Genomic DNA, 11,560 nt, shown 5'->3' on the forward strand with positions numbered 1-11,560 from the left:
TTCTTTTTCACTTCTAAGTACTACGTGGGGTAACTTGACTCTGGTAGAAAGGGTTTCATATGAAACATTAGAATCCCCGTCACTCCATATAGTTATTTCTTAAACTCCTGAAGATTTCTTTGAAGGGCTTCATGAGCTATTTTCACACATAGTTGCATACTGTGTAAGGGAAACAGATTGGTTGCCAGGAAAGCTGCTTCTATGGTATTTCCAACTAAAACCAATATGCACTGATTTTGTCAAAAGTAAGCTTTTTATCTTGAGATTTCCAGCCTTGATTTCTCAACCAAAGGAACTCAGGTAAGCTTCAGAGAAAACAGTCCACTCTTCACTGTCTTTGCTCCTTTTTTGATGTTCACCCTTCCTTGCACCTGAGCAGCTCAGTTCTTCTCTTGTTGTATCTCCTATGATCTTTACAAAATGGTGGCCTTCGTGTGCTCTGTGCCTTAAGTCATATTCCCCTCCAGCCAGGGCCAAAGTGAAGAAGGTAGTTACCTTGGACAGGAAGTCAAAGAGAGTGGCCCAGTTCTGAATAGATCAGTTAAATTTTTCTTTCTTTCACCTGACCGTAGTCTTGTTACAAAAAGGAAGTGATTTGATCATTGTGTGTGTGTGCCTTTAAAACTCTTCATTTCAATGTGAGAACTCCTGAGGCATCTTAGCTTTGGTTGTTTATATCACCCAGTTGTATTAGGCAAGAGAAAATTCTGAGGACAAGAAGAATTAACTGTTGAGAGATTATATATCACATTTTGTCCAAGAATCTGGAAACATATTCTAGGACATGACTTGTTCATCCTTAAGCTTGTCTTCATGTTAAAAATGGGGAAGGGATAATTCTTTATTAAGAAATTATTGAGGCATTATTAAATAATGCCTTACAACATACTGTGAGTTCCTTAGAAAATGTTGTTATAAAGAATACTTTGAAGGTTCACAAAATGGGGCACCTGGGTGGCTCAGTCGGTTAAGTGTCTGACTTTGGCCTAGGTCATGATCTCGCTGTTCCTGAGTTCAAGGCCCGTGTTGGGCTCTGTGCTGACAGAACCTGGAGCCTGTTTCAGATTCTGTGTCTTTCTCTCTCTCTCTCTCTCTCTCTCTCTCTCTTTCTCTCCTCTCTCTCTCCTTTCTCTCTTTCTCTCCCCCTCTCCCTGCCTCCCTCTCTCCCTCTCTCTCTGCCCTTCCCCCACTTGTGCTCTGTCTCTCTTAAAAATAAACATTAAAAAAAATTTTTTTAAAGGTTCAGGAAAAAAACATGGCTATCTGTTTGTTCCTTGTTTCCTCCTTTCCAAACATTTTAGTGCTTGCTGAGTGCTGCAAACCACAAACTGTGGTTTATATTTTGGTGATGTAAAAATCAATCATCTGATACATTTCCACAGAACACTAGATTTAGATTTGCGAATACCATTAATATGGGCTGGTGATGGGGAATGTATTCTCAGCAAATGGACTGTGATTGGAGGGAGACAGAAATGGGTGCAGCTAATGATAGATTAAAATTTAGTGGGAGTCTAGAGGAAGAGGCTGTTGATAGGGTAATTGTTAAAGGAGGCTGTGGTATTTAAGCTGGAAGCCCAGTTAGGATACCACAGACTAGACCAGGCCAGAAAGGATGAGACTCAGAATGAAAATAAGTGACCATGAGTTATATTGCCGTTCCAGCATTGGGGTCCAGAGGACTTGATGATTCTATTGGATGGAGAGGACTGAGGGAGGTGTTAAAGACTCCTGGGAGAAGATCATGATGTTTTCCATTGCACCCCAGAATGGGAAGTACTGGTTTAGGATGAAGAGATTGGGGGAAGTGAGAAGGGAGTGTTATGAGTCTGGTAGGGAGAGACAATGAGGATTTGTTGAACTTGAGATGTATGAAAAGCCTGAACAGTTAGAAATGAGATTTCTTTTGGGGCACCTGGGTGGCTCAGTCGGTTAAGCGTCCGACTTCAGCTCAGGTCATGATTCCACATTCCGTGGGTTCGAGCCCCATGTCGGGCTCTGTGCTATCAGTTCAGAGCCTGGAGCCTGCTTCGGATTCTGTGTCTCCCTCTCTCTCTGCCCCTCCGCTATTCACGCTCTGTCTCTGTCTCTCAAAAAATGAATAAATGGTAAAAAAAAAAAAAAATTTTAAAAGAAATGAGATCTCCTTTAAGAAAGATTTCTTTGAAAGGTGGATATTTAGAAAATATTTGCTTGGAGGTGATGGTTAAAGCCACTGGAACAGAAAGAATCATCCCTGAGCATGTGCAGGCAAGAGAAGGCTCAGAACAACTTTGTGGTAGCCTGCTACTTAAGGGGTGCATAAAAGAAGAGATGCTTTGGAAGGAGCAGTTCAGACCAGAAGAGTAAAAGTCATACATGTCTGGGAAGACCACAGATTTGGCAAGTAAGAAATGGTCACCTCTGTCAAATAATTGAGAGAAGTGAACCAGACGAAGGCTGAGTAGTAACCATTGAAGCTGAAGTTTACACGTCCAGGGCTGACCTTCTAGAGAGCAAGTTGTTTTGGAGTGATGGGAACCGAGGCCCTACTGTGGCAGGCCAAGATGTACATAGGAACTAGAAGCTATGAATTTAGTTGGGAGTGTTGGGGAGAGGCAGAAGGAATGAGGTTTATCGCGGTTTTCCTTTTTTTTTTTTCCTCTTTGATATCTTACAAGGGGTGGGGGGGGGAACTTGATCATAAGATAGTTTTCACACATAATTCCTAATACCTGATATTATCTGTATTTCTTTAATTGGTTAATTCAAGAGCATCTTGGCTCCTGTTATCTACAATAGTACTCAAAATAATTGAGTAAACAGATTTTTTTAAATGTTTGTTTTTGAGACAGAGCATGAGTGGTGGGGGCGTGGGGTATGCACAGAAAGAGGGAGACAGAATCCAAGCAGGGTCCAGGCTCTAAGTTGTCAGCACAGAGCCCCACATGGGGCTAAAACTCATAAATCCTGAGATCATGACCTGAGCCAAAGTCAGAAACTCAACTGACTGAGGCACCCCAATAATTGAGTAGCTTTTGAAGAAAACTGACCATCATAAATTTGAAAAATATTCCTAAGAATGTTGTTTGTGCTTCAGAGGTATCATTAATTTTTTTGTGTGCTTTTTAAATTTAAGACTCCTAACTGAAGGAAATGTTTTTGTTTAGTTTATTTCATTTTTTTTCAGTATAGTTGGTACACAGCGTTACATTAGTTTCAGGTATACAACATAGTGATTCAACATCTCTATACCTTGTGCTATACTCACCGCACCTGTAGCTAACATCTGTCACCATAGAATGCTGTTATAATATCATTGGCTATATTCCATATGCTGGACCTTTTATTCCCAAGAGTTATTTCCAAACCAGAAGCCTGTATCTCCCACTACCCTTTATCCTTTTTGTCCATCATCCACCTCCCCTCTGACAGCCATCAGTTTGTTCTCTGCATTTATAAGTCTGATTCTGTAAAGCAAATTATTTTAAAACAAGCTTGTTTGGAAGCTGGTGTTGAAGAGGCTGATAATTTCATACATTGAAGTTTGTCCCATACTAGCACCTCTTTGAGAATATCCTTGGTTGGGAGATACCGTTCTGTCTCTCACTGCTTGTCTGCATTGCCACATGTAATAAGAGCCATTGCTCTGCCCACTATAATCTATACAGCAAAACCTGAGCAACATGTATTAGATAAATCGGAAAATATGATGCTATATAGAATAAGATTAGGATAGCTTCATTTAGAAAGCTTCATTTAGCTAGTAGCTTCATTTCCAAATCTTAATTTTCCAGAGGTAAGTAATGTGTTGAAACACTATATAACTCTGTTCTTCAAGTTTTTTACTCACCCTCTAAAATAATTTTCGTAACTATTGCATATTTTAAGTAGAAATCTAAAATTTTTATAAGTTTAACTGCAAAGGAATTCTAATACTTTCAGATGTTTCAAGTGAAATTTAACACCATAGTGATTTGATACTGTTATTTATTTATTTATTTTAATGCATAAAAGCTCTTCATTAGTAATAAGAAATTTTACATTTGTCCTTTTTTCCTATTTCCATTGTACTTCCTCTTTAGAAATTTATCCTAATAAAGTCAGTGGCATAGATAAACTACATTTCTCTACAGCACAATAACTATGTATTGAAGTCATAGTTGATCAAACCACAAAAATATAAATTTTGATAAAATTAATAAGTATAAAATTTCAACTTTATTAAAAGTGGGGTCCTTAATGAAATGGGGTTTTTCATTCTTTCTCAATTATCAATGGGTAGAATTACTTATTCCTAATAAATTTAGCCTCAATTCTTCTTCTATTTTTCAATGTTACTTATGTATATATATATGACATATATAAATATATAGTCATTGAGAAATTTAGCATACAAATGTAAATCAGAATTTTAAAGCTTAGTTATAACAGTTATTCAATTTTTAGAAACTCTCAAAGTTCATTACATGCCCAAAATCACTGTCATCTATTGTCAAAATTATTTGTGATCTATCAGCTAATAGGTCCTTCTTCATAATTGTTGAAAACAAACAATTTGAAACAATTTGACTCATATACAGATTTGTTACTCAGCTGTTACAGTAATTCATTTTGTCAGTTTCTGAGAAGTATGCCAGAAAATGATTACTTACTCAAAGAGTGTGACAATATCTAAAGTTCTTATTGTGTATATTGTCAAATAGCTTCTTAGGAAATACTTCTATCAATGGCAGTCAAGTGATAATGTCTTCTCACTATTACTATTTTCTCTTAACATTCATTACTTTGATGGGTGAAGAAATTACATTTCACTGCTTTAATTTGCATTTTTGTGGGTAATTATGCCCCTAATTATATTTCATATGTTTATTAGTGAATTCATAAAACCAGAAAAGGAATCTCTATAGTCTTTGTTTCTCTATTACAGAAATAGTTATGTATATAATATATTTGATATTTAACATATTAGGATACTTAGCTTTATCATATTTGTGTATTGAATGAGTATAAATGTATAGCAAATATTTAATATAAATGTTATAAAAGAGCACTTGGCCCATAGTTAGTCACACAAATGTCATTCAACAATGGCATCATCATTATCATCAGTGGAAAATGTTTTTCTTAGTTTTTAAATAATCTGATTTTTTTAAATATGAAACTTGATTTTTTCCATATTTTTTATTTAGGTATTCCAGAGTTCTTTTGAACTGGGAGACCATTATTTAATAAAGAAGGCTTGTGCTTGGAATAATACTGATTCTCATCATCTCCTTTAATTTGTTGACTTAAGTGTAGGAGTTGCTAGAGAAAAGGGACTTCAGTCATTTTTCATTCAATTTGAGGTTTCCTGACTCTCGGTTGTTTTGTACAAAGTTAGACAGTATTTAAAATGGGGGCATCCTATATCAAAATATATATAAGTAAGCTCATTCATAGGAGTGAAACTCAAAGTGTAATCACTGGTGTGGCGCGGGCACTGACCCATCGGAATGGACGTGGTATTTCACTGTGGACCTGGTTTGCACTGGTCCAGTTTATAGCAAATGGAAATTATGGTAAATAAGGGTTAAGAGGCATTTGAGTATTGGGAAACTGGCATATATATTTGAGATGTAAAAGTGGTTTCTCAAACTTTTATACCAACATGTGTTTAAGTACAAGGTATATCTAGGTGCAATTTTTATGGAATTGTCAGTCATTGGGTTAGGGAACATATGGAGGCAATAATAAAGATTAAGGAAAATGAGCTTTTCTAGGTAGAGAAGTACAATGACTAAGATTCCAGAGGTACGTGGTTAGTGAATAAAAATATAACAAAACAAATAAACACCAAATGAACTTTCAGTCCCAGGACACAGATGATTGTTTAGGAATGAGGATCCTTTGACATCTGATCTCACACTGTAAGAAGAACTTGCAAATCTCTGGGTGGATGCAAAGGTAGCAGATGACCTCCAAGGATGGTAAGTACAAAAACAAAGATTTGGAAGAAACGTTAATTCATATTTAAAATGTAAAGTGTATTATTCTGGGTCTGAACCTTAAGTAGAAACTTGGCGGACACTGTGTAGATTGTTCCATGGAGACAAAGACCCAGTGACCTGTTATGGCCAAAAAACACTGAGGAGCTAGGCTTATCAAAACAAAACAAAACAAAACAAAACAAAAATAAAAAACAAAAACAAAAAACATGGGGTACCTGGGTGGCTCAGTTGGTTAAGCTTCCGACTTTAGCTCTGGTCATGATCTCATGGTTCATGGGTTCGAGCTCCACATCGGACTCTGTGCTGATAGCTCAGAGCCTGGAGTCTGCTTCAGATTCTGTGTCTCCCTCTCTTTCTCTCTGTCCCTCCCCCACTCATGCTCTGTCTCTCCTTCTCTAAAGTGAATAAACATCAAAAAACTTTGAAAAAAATACAAAATACAAAAAAACCCAGCAGAGACCATATTCCACGGAACTATGGTAAATGAACTCCTAGGTGAAGTCTGGGTACAGCAGTCCCATTATTTGAATGTGCTTTGTAAATTGTACACATTGTGTAGTGAATATTAGCTATGATGATGGCAGTGGTGATGATGCCATTTTGATGTAACCAGAGCAGGTCTACACTAGGGCTTGCGGTGACAGCATCCTCCATGGAAAAGATCATGATTCTCCAGCTCCAGGATGTGAAGACCAAGGGGTGAAAGCATTACAAATCGTTAAGTTGTGTGAACTGTGGATTGGTGAACGGGAAGTGAGCATTAAGCTAAGTGTTAAAGTAGATAAGGCATCCCGGAATGAGATTGTCAGCACATTAGAGCAGAGGCGTTTTTCTCTCGTCTGGTGTCTGCAGTGTTTAATGCATTAATTGGCAAATGGTAGGTGCTCAGTGAATGTTTGTGTCTCATAAGCACCTAGAGCTTATGCATGTGTAATATAGGTAGGATTCTGAAAAGAATTCAAAGAAGACTGGCAGGTTTAGTCACAACAGGGGCTTAATTAGCCTAAGGAAGCTGGTATCTTTGTCTTATTTAAAGCTGTCATCAGGGAAGATGTCCCTGTCACCCTATTAGGCATTTGGCAGGACTCTGGGTCAGGTGATGGGAGGCATTGTCCTCAAGTGGCCATTTTGCTATTAAATTCATTTATTGTTTTTGCCCTTAGGTATAGGCAATGTACTCAAATATCAGTAAGATACAGACTGTTCCCGCAACAAATAATAATGCTGTTATTAGCATTTATTGGGTACTTACTTTGTACCAGGCAATGTGTCATGTGTTTTGTATACATTGCCGTTTAATTTTCACACTACATCTAAGAAGATGATATTTTTATCTCCTGTTTTGCCAGTGAGGAACCTTCTCCAACAAAGCTAAGTGGCCGCATCAGGATTCAACTGACGGCAAAGCACATACCATTCACAATGGGCCATAATGTCAACAACGTAATCCAGGAAGTAAAACCAAAGTGCTCAAGTAGTGGGTGACTTGAGAGGATAAAGAAGAGGCATCCTCTTGAGTTGGTGTATGGGAGGCCAAGAGTGTCACGCTCAGTACCTCCAAGGGCCTGGAGCTCTGCAGATGAGTGATTGCTCGTGGCTAGCTGTCATTCTGTATTATGAGTTGATATGTCAACTGGGACTGATTCGAGCATAGAGCACTGCTGATCTTTTTTAAGGTAATAATGCTATGATTTCAAAAGGCCTGGCCGGGTTTTAAAGAGACTCAAAATACCTCACACCACGGTGCCGTGGCAAATATGCCAATATCCTCATATGTTTCCTGGTAAGGAATCAGCACATACCAGGGAAGCCCCGCTCTGAACATCTCCAACTAGGTTCATCTTATCGCGTTTACTAAGATCTGTGTCTTTTAAGCTTACCATAGCACAATATCATTTAAAATCTATGAATCTGAGCATGTATCCTGACCAGTTCCCCAAGTGAGGTCTTGAAGGCTGTGTCTGATTTGTTTCCCAACAGGTAGATCTTAGAAACAGGGCATTCCACCCTGAGGAAATCATGAGAAACCCCAGAGAAAGGAGGTGGAAGGAATGGCAAAACGTGATGCGGTTGTGTGCAGGGAAGAGGAGAGAAAGAGAGGGGAAAGGTAAGTGGGGCACACTTTAGGACCCCTACTGAATCTGCACTTTCCCTTCCCTGAGGCATGTTTGTGGTGTAAGACTTGCCATGTGTCATTGGACCAGGACAGTTTTTCCTGGGAATTTAGAATTTCGACCAAGCATCCTCTGGTTAGTCTCTGTACCTAGTTGGGATTGAATTTGGGACACTTAGGGTTTCCTTATCCCTTCATGGGGACTGAGCAGAGAAAGGGAAGGCTTTTCAAAATCCGGGTAGGCAGTGAGGAGCCAAAATCTTTTTCATATGAGGGTGACACGTAATCAATCATATCTAGTCTACCAAAGACATCCAATCATTCTTAGTTCTGAAAATTGTTAAATTCAGCTTACGACAGCCATTCCAAGTGCCTGCCGTAATGTGCTTTGCTGAGATGAAACCAAAGTACTTCTTTTCCATAGTATTAAATGCACTTGAGTCAGCCTGAGTTTATGGGGCATCAAAAGGGAAAAGTGTCAGCTAAGTGACTCTTCAATTTTCCTTTCTGAGGAGGCTTGGCCACGTAGACATCTTTCTTTTTCTTATCCTTGACTTACATTTACCCCTTGGCTTTTGGTGACTTAGATTATCTTTTATTTTTTTGTTCTAATCCCATGCAGTTTATAAGCTGTGGCAGTCCCAATCTGTTGGGAAACTCAGAAACATGAGCTCTCTTAGTCTTAATAGTATCTAATGAGATTGTGTTCAGAATTTCATTTATTGACAATAGCAGTCTTGTTATTTTTAAGTGGTTCTTTTTCGTACTGCAACAATGCCCTCCAGAGAAGGCTGCAAACAGCTTCTTACCATGTTTCCTTTACGGAGGGTTCCTGTGCCTGTGTTTTCACAGAGAGGGCAGCTGCAGCCGTGAGAGGACTGCCAGTGTTCCCATTTATCCTTCTCCTCGTGTGCTGTCAGATTCCTGGGGGCAGTGAGCCACACGCTCTAGGAGATGAGTTTCTCTGGGCCCTTCCATACTGTCATTCTCCCCTTGGCTCCTGCTTCCTTCTTCCCTTGCTTGCTCTTTGTCTGTTCTTTGCCAACGCACTTTGACTGGAACACAATGCCTCCCTTCTTGCTTGAGTCACAGGCAACTATGTTCGGTCTCTGGTAAAGACAACTTGGTATTGACCCTAACATTCCCTGTGCTGCTTCCTTGCTGTCCTCTTTGCTGCCTCCCTAGCCTTTCAGGATGCTCTTTGCAATTCCTCTAAAGCTATTGAATTGATAAACATATAAGAAAGGAAAAGCGACAACAATTAAGAACCTTAATAATAACAGTAACCATGTGGGTACTTACTCTGTATCATCCACTGTGGTAGCTCTTTGTAAGCATTTTCTCCTTAAATTCTGACAAAGAACCGTGGTGAGGTATTTCTGTAATTATCTCAATTTTCAGAAAGGGTAGCTGAGGCTCAGAGTTCGCATGACTTTCCCATTGGTAAACCTCTGAAGTGACAGAGATATGACCTAAGCCTACATGTCATGCCCACTCGATGCTTCTGCACACAATGCTTGAAGGACTCATTGCTTGATGACACTAAGAAAAACACTTCTGAGAACCTCCACGTTGTTCATTTTCATAATATTTGGTCTTTGGCAGCCGGAAGTCCCAGGGGCGATTTTGTTTCCCCTTGTTTCGCTGTTACTGAAATCCGGGACCCAAAATTCTCTCTGAACTGGGAATCATCTCCTATCTCCTTTAGCAAGAGGTATGTACAGACATGTCTTCTGGACCTAATAAGATTGTGCAGAGGCTAGCTACTGTCCCACTGTGCTTATGTCACAAGGGTTTTTAAATAGCTTGTGTCACGTGTAATCGATACCTTATTTCCTTTCAAGCAGTATCTGTAATTTTGTGGTAAGAATGGATAGCTAGAGTCGGATTCAGTGTCGCAGCGCTGGTAGCCAGCACAGCCTATACGCCCAACTTACTGCTTTAGATGTGTTTTCGTTGGATCATCGCAACAGGCACATGAGGTTGATCAGAATATGATCTTTGTTTTCAGAGAAGGAATCTCAGATCAGTGTAACAGCCAGCCACTGGCCCCTAGATGACTGCACATTCTCCCAAGTGGTCTTTTCACATGTCCTCTTGTTCTCGCTTTCTTTTTCCATGTTATTGCAAGAGTGATAGGCTTTAAAATGTAAATCTCATCAGGCCACTGCCCTGTGTAAGTCCCCTCAGTGGTTTCCAATTTCCCTTGGAACCAGGTCCCGGAATCCTTAACGTGGCTCAGGAGAGTTGTCATCTCTCACCTCTGATCAAATTCTCAGCCTCCTGTCTTACGTCTTTACTCAAAACTTCTCTAACCCACTTCTGTTGGGTTTCTTTCCGAACTCCACTATATGCCTATTCAAGTAGAATTTGTATTGTTTCTCTTTCAAGTTATCTGGAAAAAAAGAAAGAGAGAGAGAGAGAGCGCGCGCCTGCCTATCCCTTATTGTGCCCGATACACCGATGCACTGGCAAATATACTAGTTTTATCACAGCTCTTCAGCTTTTGCCCAGTTATGCTGTGCTTCACAAACGAACCCAGAAAACCATTTTCCACGTGTGGTAGGCTGAGGTATGGCCTCCCAAAGATGTCCACATTGTAATCCTCAGGACTTGTGAATGTCACTTCATACAGCAAAAAAGCCTTTGCAGATGTGCTTAAATTGAGATGGGGAGATTATCCTGGTTTATCTGGATTGGCCTGATGTATCACAGGGTCTTTTGTAAGAGGCAGGAAATGGAAGCAAGTGGTAGATGTGACAACAGAAGCAAGAGGTTGGAGCGAGGACGAAGGGGCTAAGAGCCAAAGAATACAGGCAACCTCTAGAAGCCAGAGAAGGCAAGGAAACTGCTTCTCCCTGAACCCTCCAGAAGGAACACAGCAGTGCTGGCACCTTGGTCTTAGACATTTGATCTCCAGTGCAGTAAGAGAATGAATTCGTGTTGTCTTGTGCTACTAAATTTTTTTTTTAATTTTTTTTCCATTTATTTATTTTTGAGACAGAGAGAGACAGAGCATGAACGGGGGAGGGTCAGAGAGAGAGGGAGACACAGAATCTGAAACAGGCTCCAGGCTCTGAGCAGTCAGCACAGAGCCTGACGCGGGGGCTCGAACTCACATACCGCGAGATCGTGACCTGAGCCGAAGTCAGATGCTTAACTGACTGAGCCACCCAGGTGCCCCTTGTGCTACTAAATTTATGGTAATTTGTTGGAGTAGCGGTAGGAAACTAACACACCACACACACACAACTTTCCAGGGTCTTCCTAACTGAGAAACTGAAGGCATTCATCCAACAAACATCTACTAAGTACCAGACACTCTGCTTCGGACGTTGCCCTCGTGGTCTTTATATAATAATAGAGGGAGACAGAAAATAAACAATCCATACCATGTTGGAATCATAAGTGCTATGTATTTAGAGAAAGAAAAAGGAACAGGAGGAGAATTGTAAATGAGGTGGTCAGTGTGGGACTC

Source organism: Lynx rufus, unplaced genomic scaffold (genome assembly GCF_022079265.1).
Source record: "Lynx rufus isolate CCGP_SWC_20201006 ecotype Redwood Valley unplaced genomic scaffold, mLynRuf1.p SCAF_6, whole genome shotgun sequence".
NCBI lineage: Eukaryota > Metazoa > Chordata > Mammalia > Carnivora > Felidae > Lynx > Lynx rufus.